Source organism: Carassius gibelio, chromosome A13 (assembly GCF_023724105.1).
Source record: "Carassius gibelio isolate Cgi1373 ecotype wild population from Czech Republic chromosome A13, carGib1.2-hapl.c, whole genome shotgun sequence".
In the NCBI taxonomy this organism is placed as follows: domain Eukaryota; kingdom Metazoa; phylum Chordata; class Actinopteri; order Cypriniformes; family Cyprinidae; genus Carassius; species Carassius gibelio.
In genome coordinates, this window is record NC_068383.1 from 7966890 (window position 1) to 7987706 (window position 20817).

The following is a 20817-nucleotide window of genomic DNA, read 5'->3' on the forward strand; positions in this document are numbered from 1 at the left end:
TAAAATCACCCGCAGTGGCACCCCGCTCTGAACCGGACGCTCGTTTCTGCCGAAACCAGCAGTGGTGAGAACCTGGAAGGTAACGTTAGGGTCAGTTGAGAACCCCGCGCCGCGAGAGAGCCAGCGCGCCATACGAGCCGTCTCCCTGACGGTGAAAGAGTGAGTGAGCGGGAGGCCCCGCCCCCAAGCGCCATGTTCATATGCATCATGTCCCCCATTTCCTTCGGGCGACGATTGCTATGTCTGTTTGAATGCTGTTTGTGTGAGTTCCACAATAAAAGCAGGTATACAATCAGCGAAAGAGCTTTACTGCCTCTTACACTCATCTCTGTGTCACTCGCCCTGTCTCAGATCAGTGCAGAGCCACAACCCATGATTATACTGGCCTCGCGAGAGTGCCAACACCACATAAACACGGTGTCACCCTCAATGTTCAGATGCATCATGTCCCCCATGTTTCTTCGGGTGACGATTGCTATGTCTGTTTGAATGCTGTTTGTGTGAGTTCCACAATAAAAGCATGTTACAATCAACTAAAGAGCTTTACTTCCTCTTACACTCATCTCTGTGTCACTCGCCCTGTCTCAGAACAGTGCAGAGCCACAACCCATGATTACTGGCCTCGCGAGAGTGCCAACACCACATAAACACGGTGTAACCCTCAATGTTCAAATGCATCATGTCCCCCATGTTTCTTCGGGCGACGATTGCTATGTCTGTTTGAATGCTGTTTGTGTGAGTTCCACAATAAAAACAGGTATACAATCAGCGAAAGAACTTTACTGCCTCTTACACTCATCACTGTGTCACTCGCCCTGTCTCAGAACAGTGCAGAGCCACAACCCATGATTATACTGGCCTCGCGAGAGTGCCAACACCACATGAACACGGTGTCACCCTCAATGTTCAGATGCATCATGTCCCCCATGTTTCTTCGGGCGACGATTGCTATGTCTGTTTGAATGCTGTTTGTGTGAGTTCCACAATAAAAGCATGTTACAATCAACTAAAGAGCTTTACTTCCTCTTACACTCATCTCTGTGTCACTCGCCCTGTCTCAGAACAGTGCAGGGCCACAACCTATTATTATAATGGCCTCGCGAAGGAGCGAGAGTGCCAACACCACAAAGACACATGCATCATGTCCCCCACATCACTATGGGTGACGATTGCTATATGTGTTTAAATGATGTTTTTGTGAGAAAAAATTGTACTAAAGAAGCATATATACAAATTCTTGCACCCAACGTTGTGTCACTCGCCCTGTCTCAAACAGCGCAGAGCCACAGTCCATGATTATAATGGCCTCATGATGGCGCAAGAGTGTCACACCATTTAGCGACGCGCCCGCCCTCCCGCCAATGCTTCCAGCCTCGCGGGGGCGGGGCCCTAATAAAATAAGCCATCAGTGGCTGTAGACGTAACGCGTCCGCCTTGTCATCTCATGGACGGTAAGAGGGCTATCCCGGGCGTTTCACCGTGGATACTGGGAATAATTCACGACGGATATTCTCTCCAATTCAAACGCAGACCTCCCCGCTTCAATGGCGTGGTCCCGTCACTGACTTTGCCCCAAAACCGTCCTGTTCTGCGACAGGAAGTTCTCAGTCTGCTCGAGAGAGAGCGATAGAGCGAAATTTCCCCTCAGATCGAGCGGAATGCGCATGTTGAATTATCTGGACGATTGGCTGATTTTAGCCCACTCAAGAGATGTGCTATCAGTCACGTGGAAACAATGCTTCGCCGTTTGGATACGCTGGGACTGCGTGTGAATATGCAGAAGAGCGTGTTTTTACGAGTCGGACTGTAACATATCTGGGAATATGTTTGGACTCGATGGCGATGCGAGCCCATCTCTCTCTAGAGCATTTCATCGACTCTGCGCTGTTTCTGACTGGGCAGGTCGTTTGCACTGAGGGAATTTCGGAGGCTTCTGGGACTGATGGCGGCGGCTTCTTCAGTGTGCCATCTGGGTCTGCTGCATTGCGGCCGCTACAGTTTTGGCTGTAACTCGAGTTCCGCCGAGGGCGTGGTCTTCGGTCCACAAGCACTTACGGTCATTCACAGTTGCGTCAGCACTCTGATACCGTGGAACAGCCCGGATATGTTCAGCCCAGGAGTTCTTTTCTCTGCGAACGCGATCTAGGCCGGGGAGCAGTGCGTCTGGGCCTGTGGTCGGAGTCACAGAGAAGGTGACACAAAACCGTTTGGAATAATGGAAGCGGTGTCCTAATATCCCTGCAAGCCTTTCGGTCGAAATTGGAGCGGAAACATGTACTGATTCAAACCGACAACACGTCTGTGGTCTCGTACATAAATCGCCAGGGCGGCGTGCGCTCCAGAGCTCTATTCAAACAGGCAGCGAGTTTCCTGTTGTGGGCGGACCGACACTTAATCTCCATAGGAGCGTCGCACATCCCCGGTACTTTGAACCGTGGAGTGAGCATGCTTTTGAGGAACGGGATTCCTTAAGGAGATGTTGGCTTCACCCAAGATCAGATCTGATGATTTGGGAGGGAGGAAGTGGATTGTTTGCCACGAGCGAGAACACGTTTGCTATCTCACTCCCCCCCTGCTGGGAGATGCTCTGACATCGCGCTGGCCGGAAGCCAGGCTTACACATTCCCTCCTGTGAAGATTCTGCCTGTGTTGTGCAAAATCAGGGAGGAGAAAGCATCAGTTATACTCGTGGCCCCGAACTGGCCGAATCAGCCCTGGTTCGCGGACCTGAGAGAGTTACTGATGGCTCCCCCATGGCGAATCCCCCTCAAGCAGGACCTGCTGTCTCAGGCGAATGGCACAATATAGCACCCCAGCCCCGAGCTGTGGAACCTTCATGTGTGGCCGCTGCGGGGACCCTAATGAGCGGGACACTCTGCACTGACGAGTGCTAAACACACTTACTGAGACGCGAGCATCATCAAACATTCGCTGCTACGCGCAGAAGTGGTGAGTTTTCACAAAATGGTGCGAGAACATTTATATTGACCCGGGGACCTGTTCCGTGTCGGATGTTTTGCGCTTTCTACAGCACAGTTGGATAGCGGGAGTTTGAAACCATCCACGCTGAAGGTGTATGTGACCGCTATTGCCGCTTTCGTTCCCCGGTTACGGGTAAACGATCGGTAAGCACGCTCTGGTATTCAGTTTTCTCAGGGGAGCAAGTCGATTGTGTACTTCATGGCCGCCCTCCGTGCCGCCGTGGGATTTCGCTCTAGTTTTGAGGGCTCTATCTCTTATTACCGTTCGAGCCATTAGCTTCGATTGCGGTTAAGGAGCTTCCCTGAAGACTGCCTTGCCTCTTGCTCTCGCCTCAGCGAAGTGCCTTGGAGAATTTCGTGAGTGTTTGGTGAACGATATTGCATTGGTTTCGGGCCTGGCGACTGTAATGATCACTCTCCGGCCGAGACCGGGTTTCGTTTCGAAGTCACTCAATACACCGTTTTGTTTCCCTGCCCGCCTTATCTGTTGAGCCGTCAGCCTCGCGCGACGCTGGTACTCAGAGCGCCGGGACCCTGTTAGGGTTTTACGGATGTATATGAATTGCTCGGCCGCCTTTCGTCAGTCGGACCAGCTGTTCGTGTGCTTGGTGGATGTAATAAGGGACGTGCTGTTTCTAAAGAGACTTTCTCACTGGATCGTGGACGCTATCAAATGCCAGGGGAAGGATTACCCCCTCAACATCAGAGCTCATTCTGCGAGGACATTATAAATGCTTCCTGATGGGCCTGGTCTAGAGGTATGTCTGTCCAGTATTTATGTTTTGCTGCTGGCTGGTCTTCCCAGAACACAATCGCCAGGTTTTACAAGCTGGATGTACCCTCTGTAGCGTCACATGTTTTTCGGTGAGTTAAGTTTATTCATTAAAGCTGTTATAACCAGCTATACAGTAGTTACCATGGCTGCTAACTCTGTGTTATGGTTTAAATGGTTTATGCAGCAGTCACCGCAAACGCCGTCGACTCTGTTTAACTATCATGCTTGAGTGCTTATTGCTTTGTGTCTGCCCTGGTTAGTGCAGATTTCGATATATTGCTTGAAGTTATGCATATTTTGTTAGGGTCGGAGCAGATGTCTCATTGGCCTAGTTCCGCCTATCAGATGCAAGCACTCTTAGCGACACGGCCATTGGCTAGAACTGTACTGCTTGTGTGAGGGTGATTGACTCCGTTCAGGGCTTATCTTCACTGCTCTCACGGCGGGATTTTATACAGTTCCCATATACGTCTTAGCTGACGTAATGTTGAGTTACCGCCTCGAGAGGGAACGTCTCCGGTTACTATCGTAACCTCGGTTCCCTGAGAGGCGGGAACGAGACATTAGGTGTGTTCGACATCGGCTGCGGCTGGATGCAACCGATCGGCGAGAGTAGCCGCGTGCAGGTGGGGAGGAGCTGAACACGGAGATATGAAGCCGGACACGTTGTGGCTCCCGTAGTTTGCTGCAATTACGTCAGTCATGGCAGATCACGTGGCGATTGCTTACTTGATCGCGTTTAATGTGTGTATAAGTGGTGTTTTGGAAGGGTCTTGAATGTTGTTAAGTTGAAGTTACAGCAAGTTGTTAGCAGTTTGCTAACCACTTGCAGGTGAAGTAGGCTATAAACACAGCAAAATAAACTAAAGAATATGAAGAAACCAAACAAATGGAGGAACATAATGTATTATGTATAATTTGTATAGGAGCATACATTTATGACCACATTAGATTGTATGCTTTTAAGATTAACATTTTAGTTCTTAAAAATGCTCATTTGAATAGGTTATGCTGCTGAATAGGCTACTGTAAAAGGTCTGTATAAAAAAGAAAGTCATGCAAAATAAACATACACAAACTTTATATTAACAATAAAGTAAATACAGTAAAACAATTTTTAATAAATATGATTTATACGATGAAGACGACATAAAAACGTATTGAACTGTTTTAAAAGTCCATATGAGAATTTCTGAAACTGAAGCCGACTCGCAATAAACTTGAAACGCACGTCATCGGTGTCATCAGTGAATCCAGCCAATCGTGGATCAGTTGTGTCGTCATCAGAATCTGTGCAGCCGCTCTTCAGAAGCTGCGCTGGCTGAGTTCTCCGGCTACTCTCGAATCGCTCTCGTGGTACTTTGACGGCACACGTCACAGTCACGTGGCGTCAGCGCTGTATCAAGTCGGACAAAATTTCTAACCGGCATGCACTGCTTCAAGTCAGCCGACGATCGGTTTGCGCAAAACTGCATGAAGTCGAACAAGCCTATTACGTTAGCCGCCGTGGTCGCTGTTTGATCAGCTGTGCTAGCGTTCAGTCGTGATTCTGACGTAATTTTCGCGCCCATGCATTTTATACTGCACGCTTACCCGCCAGTATTTGCATGCTTCGCGTCAATTGGCCAGCTGTCCCCAGCTGGCGTTAGCCAATAAGATTTCAGTGAAAGTGGAGAAGGGAAGAGTTCCCATATACGTCTTAGCTGACGTAATGTCTCGTTCCCGCCTCTCAGGGAACCGAGGTTACGATAGTAACCGGAGACGTTTTACTGCCCTGCTACCCCCAGGGGCCCAGTAGCACCCCCCGGAAGAGCCCAAAACTGTACATTTCAAATGGCTGTAAATCAGAGTCCAATTAACATATCAAAGAGAAAATGGGCAGGATTATTACTTATGCTATGCTGATAAAATAATGTTGAGCTCAGTTTTCAGAAATAAGTGGAAAGCTGACATAAAAGCATTTTAAATATTGCTCACTGTAAAATACCACATTTCAGCCTGCCTCTCAAATATATCACAGATGTTTGCACAATAAACATATTTAGATATCCAGTTTACCTTAAAATAAATAATTTATTTAGTTTCGTTAATAAAAAGTTTTAAACTACATTACCCACAAGCCTCCGTCGTTCTATCTATAGAAAGGCAACACTAGGGGGCTGTTTTTGTAGTTCATTGAAGTTATGCTTAGGGTTAGGATTAGGATCTCGCTAAAGATGTCATTTTTCTCAAGATAGCAACACTTCATTGTTGACTTAATATATTACTAATGTGATGATAGGAGCAAAACATACTTTTTAACATGATGCGCTGTTTAATATGGGTTAAAAGATAGTCCAACCACAGACTGTCCTGAAAAGTCATAGCCAATGACATCTAAGCTGAGCAGCAGCGTCACATTTCCTTATCCATGTATGACAGATGTCTTTCGTTTTTCGGCTGAAGGGATAGATTCGGTTAACAATAGATTAAGCTTGCTACTTATAAGATACTGTTTTATTAACGTCTTCACCTTCCTCCGTTGTTCAGCTTGACAAAAATTGGGCAATATTGATGTGCACATGCCCAGCAGTCGCAGTTGTATCCAACAGATAGATTCCTCTCATTAAATATAAGACACATTTTTAAGATTTGTATATTTTTTTTTTGACCAAAGACAAATATATTTACTAATCAAATGACGTGCTTCTAAAATTTACATTGTATATTACATTGTGTTTTAAAGTTAAAATTGTTCACATTTGTGTTTCTGTGATTTACCATTCTCTACCATTTGAACCCTAGGAATAAAAACAGAAATTATAAATGAATGAATGAATTAATGAATGAACAAATAAATACATAAAGCATAATAAACATGCATATTTTTGTAAGGATCTTCCATTATTTATTGATATGTCAAACTCATTTAAAGACAACATGCCCAAATTACTACACTGCATCCTCTGTCACCAAGCTCGTTTTTGCCACCATAAAGAATAAAAAGGCAGTTATGTTATAAACATTAACTATTTTCAGTATGCAAATGAAAATGCTTTTATTAAAAAACAAAACAGTAAATACAGTATGTCTTTCAGAGAACACTGGAAAAAGATCAATTTTATTAAAAAAATTAAATTGACCAAAATGTTATACAACACAATGTAAATGTTTCAAACTCACAAAAAAACACCATGAAGACATGCATGTCAAGTGTGCAATATCATCTATAAAACTCAATCAGCACAGCATCAAATAAACACTGATTGTCTGAACAATGGAAGACAGAGAAAGTGTTCAGGAAAACAAACACCTGCTAGCTTTGACATAACATCATGAATTCACTTCATGACTGGAGCTAGGGGATGACTGTGTATGAATATCTCCTTTACTAAAACTCTTAATTAAAGTCTAAAAAGTTCACTGTATGAAGCTTGAAAAAGAGAACAAAATGCTTTATCAATACGAAAAATACTATTTTTAATTATTGTTTTCATCACTGGTTCTGTAATGTATTCATTATGAGCTTATAAATAAAACAAAGTTACATCTTCTGCAAAAATCAAACCACTGCAAAGTCTAATCACTGATCCAGGGACCATATCTGTGTGTGTGGGGGATAAAGAGTTAACGAGGTGAGTCCTTGTGCATGATGGAGAACTGCAGTGTTATCCTCAAACAATCCTGTAAAACAGAAATATTACATTACATTCAACTTATACATTACACTGTGTTTTGTTTAGACCATAAAAGCAGCCTCTGTAAAGATGCTGTAAAATTAAATGTTAAATGAATCCATTATTGAAAGCAAGTAATTAATAACAAGCTATAGTCATATGAATTCTTTTGATAGTGTCAGATGAGACCGTCCTGGGGCTTGTACAATATCATACAAGTGTTAAACTGGATTATTAAGACTGTGATGTGTTTAGTACAGTATGTGAAATATTGATAATTAGATATTAAAAATCTCTTTAAACACATAAGTGTCCCATAAGGCAGTGGCTCCCAATCCTGGTCCTGGAGAACCCCAACACTGCACATTTGAGATGTCTCCCTGATCAAACACACCTGATTCAACTCATCAGCTCATCAGTGAAGACTCCAAGGCAGATAAGAGAGACGCCAAAACCGTGCAGTGCTGGGGTTCTCCAGGATCAGGATTGGGAAACACAGTCATCAGGTCATGAAAAGTTCGACACACACTCGTGGTCATCATGCTCACTCGAACACTAGGCCAAATACAGGAAAGACTTCAAATAAGTAATCAAGTGGTCAAGTGAAAAGATGGCAAGTGTGGGTATTTGGACAGTGCAACAGTTTAAGAAACAACAAATGCTGTACAAATTATAACAGCAGGAATTTTTGATAAAAGAGACAAACTATCACAGACTTACTGCTGCAAATATCTGCCTCCGCAGCTTTCTGTCTTCTCCATTTCTGAAGGAATCCCTCTCCAGAAACACCACTGGGCTGACTGCCTTTACGTCTTTTCAGCTAAAAATAAAAATAATAAAAAAGGGGAGAGAAAATAAAATTGAATTATATACAGAATGTTAATAATGATCTGTGAGCAAAATATTTATATATATATATATATATATATATATATATATATATATATATATATATATATAAACTGATATGAATGAACTGCAAGATGGAAAAATACACGTTTTATTATTTATTTTTAATTTGATGTTTTTTTTTTTTTGGATTCACATTAAAAGGTATTAAAAGCATGGTACAGAACACATGATTACTGTGATTTCTGTCATATAAAAGCACATAAAAACACTAACATTACAGTGATACAAACATAGCTGGTTTGGTGATTATTGTATTGTTGTATTGATTATTAATATATCATAGTAAAACTACAGTTACAGTTACTAATGTCCCATTTACTGTGTTTTAACTTCACATTTCATTTATTACTATTGTGTCGTGATTACCATGATTTTACTACAAATACAACTTACATCATTGATCCTGAAATTAATAATAATATAAAACGGATCGAAGGTCTATGGCACGTCACGTGACAGATAGAGTTTAATCACACTAATTAGCAGCTGTGTTCATTTATTTAAACGCAATGAAACTCAAAGACAGCCGCGGATGACCGATATAATACAGCGATTAAACATATGGCACTAATCTGATTAATAAAGAAGACAGAATACATTTGATAAAAGGCATTAAAAGAGCGTATATACGACTACTCACCCAAACTGTGGAAATGATAGCAAGTATCGCGCGATGTGTGCTGAATGAGACTTCTTGAACGTGATTTCATAGCGATAAACATCTCATGTCCTCGTGTCGAATTCTGACGCCAAAAGTTTCCCACTGAAAGCAATGAAGGTCGTAGTGCTTCGATAGTCGACGCCGAGAGGCACATTTGGCGTCATAAAAGTGACGCTAGGGGCGCTTGACCATGCTTCGGTTTTTGACGCCTTTGGAGTGAGAATGGGTTGCCACCTGAGTGCAGTACTATAGTCCAGTCTAGAGGTCATGAATGCATGAACTAGCTTTTCTGCATCAGATATAATCGTTTCATATTTGTAAGTGTGTAGTCATGTTCTCAGACTGTGGTTTGAGACTCCCTCACACGTGTGCTTTAATTTTTCATCACAAACTGCAAGAAAACTCCATACATTTTTAATTGCAGCACTAAGAAAAGAAGAAATCAAATTCAATATGTACTGCATACTTCTTGGGAAAGCAAATCACATGGCAGATAGGACAGAAAGGTGTGTGTGTGTGTGTGTGTGTGTGTGTGTGTGTGTGTGTAAAGGTTACACAAAGGGCCCTGCTGTGAAATTGGCAATGTTTAGAGAAAAACTCCTCTTCCCCCTTGTAGAACAAACACCCACATGAACTCTTAGTTTTGTAATTATATTTTAGAGCTTGTAACACATAATTAGCATGACACACACACACCTCCACACTGAAACAGATAACATCAGTATCACACACACACAAACTATTATATCCAACTAAATTATACTCACACTGCACCGGTACTAAACTGATAATCCTCTTCATGCATGTGATGCTTTATATGCATAACTTATTGTTTTTCTTTGTCATAATTCTGTGTTCTATAAATATCCTGATGCTCTGCAGCAGAAGGACTGCTCAGGCAGAAAATACATACTCACTGGCAGAACTATGGCACAGCACACAGATGAATGCATTATCTCGTAGACACACAATCTCAGATTCATTCATACTTCAGCACACACACATTTCAGCTCTGCCAATCATGTTTGCACACACAACTATACTGGCACTAACAAGCCATCTAGGCATTTACGCACAGAGCAAATACTTTCTCCATCCCTTTAATCTGTGGCATCACTACACAGATATATACAATACTGTGGTGATGTTACGTCACAGATACACATATTGTTACCATTTTAAATAACTTATTTTGTATTCCTGTGATTGCAAAGCTGAATTTTCAGCAGTCATTACTCCAGTGTTCGGTGTCATGATCCTTCAGAAATTCCTCTTAAATATGCTGATTTGATGCTCAAGCAATATTTATTATTATCAGTGATGAAAACAGTTGTTCTGTTCCGTTATTCAGTTATTCTCAATATTCTGTTGAAACCATGATGCATTTTCCCCCAGAATTCTTTGGTGAATAGAAAGTTCAAAAGAACAGCAGTTTAATGCATTCTTACTAATAAAAGTATTAATTTCCTTAAAACTTACCTACCCCAAACTTTTGAACAGTAATGTTTTTATTTCTCTTTTATTTAAAATTTGTTTTTGTTTTTCAGTTTGAGATTAGTTTTAATTAGTTTTAACATTATTCTTGTTTTTTTTTCAGATTTGTTCAGAATTTCAAAGCTGCTAAAGATAATGTGCAAGGTATAATGTGCAGGTATCATTTTAAAAATGTTTGTTAATTTTTTGTAATTTCACATAGTGTAATTGCTGTCAAGTGACATTTTGATGCTTAATGCAGGTGTTTTTTTTCTAGTTAACATATTTTGTAAACGTTTTTTTCATTTCAGTTTATGAATATTTTCATTTAGATTTTGCTTTCGTTTTCATGCAGTGAAAACACATTATGGAACATTATGGAAAAATGTCTCATGATAACTATTTTCATGATGTATTTCATAACTAATTTCAGATGTATTTACACTTCTAAAGCACTGATTGTCCAAGTTATTTGTCTATAAGCCTTAAACCTTGCTGCTTGCCTGTAGTGTGTGTGTGTGTGTGTGTGTGTGTGTGTGTGTGTGTGTGTGTGTTTACCTGGTATTACTACACTGAAACCAAATATCCCAACAAGTAATACAAGTAATACCTGACAGCTTATGAATCATACAGAATTTTTTAAAAAAAATCTAAAATAGCAGAAAGTATTTCTGTGAGTATACAGGGGACAGAAAATACAGGTTGTACAGTATAAAATCATTATGTGTATGGAATGTCCCCTTAAAACATGGGAATGTGTGTATGTAGGATGTTCTAGATAGCAGATGTTCTTTGGGGCAGCTGTGATTTTGAGGAGTAAGAGGATACACACACAGTTTAACCTCTGTTAAAGATGACAGAAGATATTAATGTCCCTTAATTTGTTGTATGTGTCTGTGTGTTAATATTCCATCAATGTGCATTAGCACTGGCTGCTATAGGTGTTGTCCCCAGTAGGTAAGACGACTGATGGCGGACACTGGACAGACGTGCTTAGTCAGCTGATGGCCTTTTTGCCTGCCACATGGCCGTCTTACTGCAGGTGAAGACAGACAGCTGAGGTCTATATCTGCTGTTCTCTGGCTCTCACTGGATTAGCCTCTTCATGACTGCTGGAGTCAGAGGGGCGAGTGAGGATACACACATGGTTTGAGCTCTGGAAAAGATGACAGAAGGGATAAGCAAGGACTTTGAATGTTGGCTTGACAATTTTTATTTTATTTTTTATTTATCCTACTGACCCCAGACACTGAATATATTTGATCATATTTAATAAATTACTTTTATGGTTACAACCCTAGTTCGTTTCTGTGAATGAATGTCCTATTTTCTTCTTATTATTATTTTTTTCAGTATTTTAGTACATTGTAAATTCTTTCTTCCTGCCATTCCAATTCAAAACCCAGTTATACTTCATGTAGATGTTTTTTTGAATGAATTGAAAGAAAATTTCCCACAACCATGTTATCTGAATTAGTTGAATATGTAGTAGGAATGGTTCTAACAACGAACTTCACAGATTTAATTGGTGTCAGTGTGAATGAGTTATTTGCCATTGTTCAATATTTAAGGTTAGTGGTTTGTTCAAATCCCTTGTTTGTTAGTTGGTTAATGTTTGTGTCTGTTTGGTGTGTTTGCTTTCATTACAAATATTATAAGACTCACATTAAGCATGCAGCCAGATGAGCATCAGTGATCCAGTGATTTGGAAGCAACTGGTAACGAGTGGTGAAAAATTATAAGGTTTTATTACCGAACACCAGAGAAACGTTTGATTATCAGCTCAGCAACGATTGATGCATTCATTGATTCAATCCTGATCTGATTTGTCCTTCACTCAAAATACCCACAGTCCTCCTCAACAGAACAGCTGGTGTGTGTGTGTAAGTCATTACGTGTGTGTGTCTGTGGCAATTTGTTTTAGCTTTGTTATATGTGTGATAAATGATTTGGTCATGTGAAGGGCAGTCATAATTAGAAGAGGCTGGTAAAGTGGGCTGCTTACCCTGGGCACAGTCTTTCTCTCTCTTACACACACAAACACACTTTCCTTGGCTGGAAGGAGGACTGATAATATCAGCATTAATGATGTCTGCAGGAACACAGATTAGGTGACTGAAATGTTTTGGATCTGATTGTCAGTAAAAGGCCTCACAGATTTTCACTTGTAAACAGCTAAACTGAGATCGTTTGTTAACCCTGTACAGCCCTATTATGTCAATGAAATTGAGCTTAAATTCAAAACTCTCTATTATGTTTTCTAATGTAAATGTTATATCCTCAGAATATGTTCTGTAGCATCTCAGGGAGTTTTATAGTTAACATAAAATGTGTTTGAAACCCATTTTGTTACATTTATGCTTACAGCAGATGCTTTTATTCAAAGTTACTTACAGTGCAACTTTCAGTGTATCATTTTTATCAGTATGATATTTCAGTTGACCTTGGCATCACAGTCATGGGAAGTCGTGGGTTTGGATATGTTGGCTTAAAAAATGTTTCAGTTGAGAATATTTTTACACGTTAATTAACTATTATGAAAACAAATAGGCATTTTTTTGGATATTCACAGAAAATAGTTCCCAACTAGGGTATGACATCTAGAGAGTAGTATGAAATATGCTATTTAATAACCAAAAATGGTAAATTCTGTGTTAATTGGTGTGTCTCAATATCGTTCCAAAGCTGTGACTTTCTTTATTTTGAGCAACACAAAAGAGGCAATGTTGTTTGGATCCCAGTGTTCTTTAAAATTATTTTATATTCCATGGAAAAAAGAAAACCATATAGATTTGGTACAACATAAGGGTGAGTAGATGAGGACAAAATGTCCTTTTTTGTTTGAACTATTCCTTTAATGATAACAAATAGCCTAGGATTTACACATAATTAATGATTATAAATGTACATATTATTATTATTATTATTATTATAATAGAATGTAACTTTTTTTTTCAGTTCTCTGATATGGCTGTAGGTAGGTTCTGAAACAAACTCTATTTATGGGTGGACAGTTCTATTATTCGTCCAGTCTGCCAGTTTCTGGTCCACAGTCTCAAAATGGTCCAATAATGTTATACATTATTTTATGTATCAGTCTATAAGTAAGACGAAATGTGAAATTAAATTAGATCACGCTATCATAAAATCATACAATTACACATTTTGCGGAAGGTAATTGTAGGAGCACAGATGTAAGCTCAAGAACAACATTCAAACATGCAGCATTAAAGACTTAAGGCTTCTTGACCAAACTAAATATTTTTTGCTCCACGCATTTATTCCACATATCGTCATGCTTGGTATTTTAAACATTGTTTCAAGGCACGCGCGCAGATGTGATATTACATGCACATGAATTATGGTGCATCTAATCGGTCCCAGCTGATGCTATGACGTAGTCGCGTGTGTCCGCGTGTGTTCGGCGGAGGGTGTGTTTCCAAGGCGAAATCTGGAGAAGGGGGGCGGAGATTCAAGGGGGAGAGAGAGGAGAATTTAATTCTTAATATTTGCCATCTTAAAATCGTCCCTCTCGTGATGCACGGGAAAACGCTCTCAGCTGCATGATCAAATGAAGCGGTAGCCTAATTAAGCAAGCGGGTTTGTAATGCATGCAGAAGAAATGCACAGATGCTGACGGATGGAAGGCTTCAGATGCAGCGGTTGCACTGGTGCTGAATCGGGATGCTTGGTCATGAAATGAAACGAGACCCGCTCGGTTGTGAGAACACCAACTTGTTTCCTGCGCTATAACGTGAGACGGACAGAGAGAGAGGGGGGAGGAGGGGGCGCGAGCGTTCGTTCGCCGCTGTTGCTCGGGGCTCGCGGAAGAACCGATCACATGGATTCCAAGGTTCCATTTTTCAACAGCGCTTCGATCTGAGCGCGCGCTGACAGCTCCAGTGACCAGCGCATCCATCAGAGGCGCGCGAGGGAAAGAGGCATCACTTCGCCGGTTCCATCGATCTGCCGGAACTGAGCAGGCACCGGAGTCGGTCTGTGTGTGCGAAGGAGGGCGAAAGCGGCCCTGGGGTATTTCTGCCACCGAGAAACAGTCAGTTGCACGCGTAACGGAGAGGAAACGGATCTGGATGGAATATTTGGCATTGCCAAAAATCATTTAGCAGGAAAGCATTCCTCATTTGCTTAAATCACAGGTACGTACCTTCCGTTCATTGCGTTTGCGCGTCGCTATTGGTTAGTCAGCGATAATTAGTGCAGTTAGAGGCGCTACCGGCTTTATTTAGGAGAAGCTGGAACGTAGCGAATTTTCCTCGGTAAACGGCAGGCGCTGTTCGGAGTGGATTTGATCAGCGCGATGTGGAATTACTGTGGAGCGAGATGTCTCCAAATTTGCGTCACAGGATCATTTCCACCATAATGCCACTCAAACGTAAAATAATCTCTGGCAGTGCTGAATTCGTCATTGTAGTGATTACCGAAAGAACCATAATGATTTCTATGCCTTTATTTTTTATGATAAAATGTGGATTTAGTTTATGCTGCTTTAGAAAACTCAAAGGGATCATCTGGACTGAGAACCGAGAACCGTTTCCATTTTTAAACGAATAATTTCATCACGTTTCCGTCAACGGTTTTCGAACGTGCCATCATCATTCGCTAATGCGGTCAAATCTCCGTACTAAAAACTCTTTGACAGTGTTTCCTGCACTACTATTCAGCGGCAACACTGCCACCGAATCTAGTGATCAGAATAGTTCGATTCCCGAACAAATGACTATTGTGAGCCGAATCTTTTTGACTGAATCAACCACATACCGCGCGGCCAATGTAGACCGATTCCCGAACGATTTACTCGTTTGAGTCGGTTCTTTTAAGTGATCCAAAACATTCAGTTCGGCCATTCTAGTTCGATTCGAACGAATGACTCTTATGAGCCGGTTCTCTTAGCGAATCAAAAACACATAAATCACTCTGAGCGTAAGTAAATTTATTTGAATCACTTACTGAACCACAATTGATTATTTTTATCATGCTCATCTTTTGACTGCTGAAGGAAGTAAATATGAATAATTCTTATGTCTATTTGTTGTCTTCAAATGTACAAAAAACCGCTCATATAGAATTACAATATCAACCAGTATCATTAAATTTTACTTCCATCCCTGTGGAACATTTATAAGGAGAAATGTCGCTCAGTTTTTTGACAGTTTCTCCATTTTTCTTTTAAATGGAGGATGTGTGCTTTTCTAAGTACATATCAAAACGTCCCTCACAAAATCCCAGCATCCTACACAGCATATTTGGTCCACCAGTTTTTAGGTCCCTCATGCTGTATTTATGTCAAACACGATGGTAAAACTTGAGGTAAAATGGGTTTTGTAAGATGTACATATGTTATTGTAGAGTTAGTCATCTGATGTGAGTTCCTCATGTTCTTTGGGGTCCGAACAGGTAAAAGAGAATTTGCTGAGATATGTGATTAATTCAGAACAGCTGCCACCTGCCACACTCTCCTTCACTCTGTTTATACCCCTATCAGGTGTCGCCCCAACTGGGCATTTCTTAAAATAGGGTGGAGGGAGGCTCATGTTTGTGGGTGTCTCTAACTTGCCCTGTCTCCTGTTACCCTGAGAGACATGTAGTTCTTCTTCTTTCTTCACCATGCCAGTGAAAGCCAAAACTTTGGGAAACAGAAGTGCTGCTGGCAGCAAACATGCTGTTATGCATTTGTGTGGTATTTGACTTTACAGTGTCATTTGCAGCTGTGAGTGTGTACGGCAAAAAAACATACATTTTTACACACATTAGCAGACATGACTGACTGCCTCCAATTTTTTCTCTAATGAGCACACACAATTCGTTAGCTTAAGGGCCTCATTAGTATGTTAATTAGCCTGAGTTGTTCATATGCCTTTTGTGTGAATATTTGTAGTCTGTTTATTGTCTGAAGTGATCACTAAGATGCCTCTCAGCAGCAGTTGTCAACAGTTGCTTATGAACAGATTTGTTGAGGGTTCTGCGACGCAGGATGAGGTGTGATATATACAAGAAGGAGAGAGCGGAAGAGTGAAGACGGAAGACGGTTTCCAAACTTACTTTTCCCCCACAATTTATGCCTAGCGTGTGGCCTGTTTACTAGTAAGTCCTTGTCATAGAGAATTTGTATGCTTCGAAAAACATCAAGGCAGCTATTTGCTATTTGCCCATTGATTACAGGTGCCAACAAGGTACTTTAACACATGCTGAGATCCACATGATCGTATTAGCCTGCAACCCACAGGCATCTCATTGCTATGGGAACAGCTGAGGCGGTAGAAAGGAGGCTACCCACGATTGGCTCACCGTGCTGAAACGCTGCCAGTCATGTTTCTTGAGAGGTCTGACCTGATCTTGGTATGAATGAGATTCAGACTCACAATCTGTGTGATTGGATCAAGGCATGGCTCCTACTTTAATCTATTGAATTAATTTCATTGGACCAGTATTGGAGATGTAGCTATAAACTACTTATAATTAAAGGATTCCTATTATGATCTTTCACTTTTTTAATTTTAGTCAGTGTGTAGTGTGTATGTTTGGGCAAAAAAAAAAAAAAAAAGATCTTCACAGTTACAAATCTCAAAGTCCACTCCAAAGGGAGATATTTCATTGAAAAAAAAAAAAAAAAAAAATCTCTTTTCAAGAACTACATCCAAAGGCTCGTTTGGACTACAGAGATGTTTTCCGGGTTTTGTGATGTCACAAAGTGGTCCATAGAATATCATTAAAGTGCCCTTATTATGCCATTTCCAGTATTGCTTTTAAATAAAGTTTTGCAATAAATAAAGTTATTGTCTCGCAAAATAAAGAATGACTTGACCCCGCCCACAAATACGTCATTATAGTGACTACTGCTTCTCTAATCTCTGGGAGTTCATCACGGGTTTTACAAAACGCTTGCTATTGAAAGGTGGATCAGGATCCTGTTAATTTGGACCAGCTGCTCCACTGAATCACGACCTGTGAGTATGATAAATAATAGATGTTTATATTTTGTATAGAGCGTTCAATATACAAAACTACTGAAATAGGTTTATAGTTTCCAACACCGACCAGAGCAGAGTTTGAGAATCGCTGGAAAATAAGGTGATATTAAATACATATACATAGCATTCTTTGACCTTGCATGCATAATCCTATTGTAGGAGTCTCCCAAAACAATATTTAGATCGGTAAAAATAGCATAACAGGACACTTTAAAATAATTCCCGCCTACGGAAATTCAAATAGCTGGGGGGTGGGGAGGATTAAGGTCGTGGCTTGGTTGAGTTCCTTGGGGGAAGTCGTGGCCTAATGGTTAGAGAGTTGGACTCCCAATCGAACTCACAATCGAAAGGTGAGTGCCAAAATACGAAAGGTGAGCCCGGGCCGGCAGGAATTGTGGGTGGGGGGAGTGCATGTACAGTTCTTTCTCCACCTTCAATACCACGACATAGGTGCCCTTAGGTGCCCTTGAGCAAGGCATTGAACCCCCAACTGCTCCCCGGGCGCCGCAGCATAAATGGCTGCCCACTGCTCCGGGTGTGTGTTCACAGTGTGTGTGTGTGTACACTGCTCTGTGTGTGTGCACTTCGGATGGGTTAAATGCAGAGCACAAATTCTGAGTATGGATCACCATACTTGGGTGAATGTCACGTCACTTTCACTTTTTTTTTTTTAAAAGTAGTTAACCCCAAAAAAAGTCATTTACCCAAAAATGACAATTCTGGCATCATTTACTCATCCTCATGTTGATACAAACCTGCATTACTTAGTTTTTTCTATGGAACCCTAAAAGGTGTTTTAAATAAAATAAAACTACTAATTATAGCAGAGTATGGTGCTAGCAACGCCAAGGTCATAGGTTTGATTCCGAGGAAAACATTTTTTAGATCACTCTGGTCTGCCAGTTGCATTAATTTAAATGTAAATGTAAAATATAAACATTAGATGAACTTAAAACTAAGAAAAACTTTAAAACCTTGAAATGTTTTACTACATTAGTTGTAAACTAAGTAGTAAAATTTGTAAGTAGTACTACGGTAAGTAGTAAAAGTAATACATTACTAAAACTAAAGCAACTAAATTTACTCATAAAAATTACAAAAATGACAAAAGCACAAAATTGCTAAAACCTAAATTAAGATGAGAATGAAAATCAACGTTAGTTCAAAATATTATTACATTTTGTAAATTAGTATATAAATTATACTAAAATAACACTGGTCCCATTCAGTTTGGACTGCAATATTCTTCAGAATATAATTTTTTCTTCTTCCACAGAAGTCACTCATAAAATTTTTTACCAATCCACATAGTTAAAACATAGTATGCCGAGGGTCTTTAAATATCAAATTATCAGATTTCGAACCAATGAGTTGGCATCTGTCTGAAAAAGAGTAAGAAAAACAGACCAAGAGTGGTAGGATGATGAAAGGAGAAATGTGTAATTGTAAGAATCTCTGTGTGGGCTTTCCATGCAATGCTGTGTGAAAGTGTGTGTGTCGTCTCTTCTACTGTGTTTTTAGTGCATTACTTTTCATGCTGGCATTGACTCTGATGCTGCGAGAGTGAAAGAGTCGGTATGCATGTGTGTTGTCATCTCTGTCAGCACTCTACCGTCTCACGGGTGTATCTGTAGACCTGTACCTTGAGACTTGGAGAACCAAATTGAGGTTTTGATACAGGTTTGAGGGTCAAATTGGGATAACACTCTTACACACATATGAATGCATTTGACCAGAGTCGTCTTTGACTTCAGAGGCTTTAATAATCAAAGGATTTTTTTTTTTAGTGTATGTAAAATATCGGAGCAAATTATGATTTAAGTATCACCTTTTTGTTTTTTGAAAATCTGCAGTCGTCATCAAAGCCATAGCTATTACTATACTGTATTTGTCTTGAAAAGCCACAGATGAGTGTGGAGATGAGCTGCTCACAGAGGACATTTTTGTTGTATTTCTGCCTTTCAAGATGTTTAATTTTCAAATAATGGCCAGACAGACTCCAGGTTCAGTGTCGTATGATTTGTGAGCATAAACTGTACAGTTTAAGTTTAAAACAACTCAGAGGAAGTGCTGTAAATGAGCATTCAGACTACTGTAGATTTTAAGCATGTGAAAATATTTATGCTTAACAAGGCTGGATTAACTTAACAAACCTGTACACCACATAACACACCTCAGGACTGTACATCTGTAAATAACTCTGTAAATAGCACTTATGTACATTCAGAGTTCTGTTTACTGACATTTTCTTTTTTTCTCTGTATTTTAATAGTATATTGTTATTTATGATTTATTGTCTATTCTCTTTATTATTAGTGTTTTTATTACCTTAAATTATATGTATGTCTGCACTGTGTTTGTACTTTCTGTAATGGAAGCTCCTGACACCAAAACAAATTCCTTGTGTGGGTAAACACACTTGGCAATAAAGCACTTTCTGATTCTGATTTATTTGATGAAAAATACAGTAATATTGTAAAATATTATTACAGTTTAAAATACCTGTTTTCTATTTGACTATATTTTAAAATGTAATTCATTCCTGTGATACAAAGCTGAATTTTCAGCATCATCACTCCAGCCTTCAGTCCCACATGATCTTTCAGAAAGTAGATTATTGCAGATTTCCTGATCAAGAAACATTTTTTACTATTATCAATGTTTATTTTTTTTTTTTACATTTGTAGGAATTCTTTGATAAATAGAAAGTTCTAAATTATAAATTATTATAATTATATTTTTAATTATAAATCTATTTACATTGAATGCATCTTTGCTAAATAACAATACTGATTTCCTAGAAACTAATCTTACTGACCCCAAATGTATCATGAATAGGTCAAACTGAGGCTTAGATGTCACACTATATAAATTCCCACAACATTTGAACTTTGCTAAGCAGCAAATGTGAATGCTTGTGTTTTTTTTTTTGCATGTATGTTTATTTAGCAATCGTAGTGGAACAGTAGTAATTTTATACCCATATGACATCAACTACATATAACACTCACTATGCTTGGATGGTAATGTTGTGTGATAGTTTGGTTGTTTGGCAGTAAATAAACAGTCACTGTGGTCCAGTGGATGGGATTCAGTTTCTCTGATGAGGAGATGCAAACCCACGCTGGGCCCCAAAACGTATCCAAGCTTTGTTTGATTTTTATGAGCATGATTTCAGAGACCCATAAAAATATTCCTGTCCCACGCGTTCCATTGTGTTGCTATGGTAACAGGTGCTGACTATATATCGAGGGATAAGACAAATCTTTCAGATAGCTTCAGACTATTCAGATATGCTACAATACCTCAGACACACACACTTTTCATTAGCTCCTCTTGTTTTAGTGTTTCTAACTGAAGTGTTGTCATT

At 40.0% G+C, this 20817-nt stretch overlaps 1 protein-coding gene and 1 long non-coding RNA gene across 4 annotated transcripts in view; one reads left to right on the forward strand and one right to left on the reverse strand.

The window, feature by feature from the left end:
* Positions 1-6716: 6716 nt before the first annotated feature.
* On the reverse strand, positions 6717-9215 carry LOC128026775 (uncharacterized). Its single transcript, XR_008186517.1, has 4 exons — positions 8965-9215; positions 8133-8232; positions 7807-7967; positions 6717-7419 (listed from the first exon to the last, which is right to left on the reverse strand). It is a non-coding gene; the product is annotated as an uncharacterized LOC128026775 (long non-coding RNA).
* Positions 9216-13960: 4745 nt separating this feature from the next.
* LOC128026031 (sodium/calcium exchanger 3) overlaps positions 13961-20817 on the forward strand; it is a 37312-nt gene continuing 30455 nt past the window's right edge. For all 3 annotated transcript variants that reach the window (XM_052612736.1, XM_052612737.1, XM_052612738.1), the window contains exon 1: positions 13961-14615. The gene's annotated coding sequence lies outside the window, so the exon portion shown is untranslated. The remainder of the gene's footprint in view (positions 14616-20817) is intronic.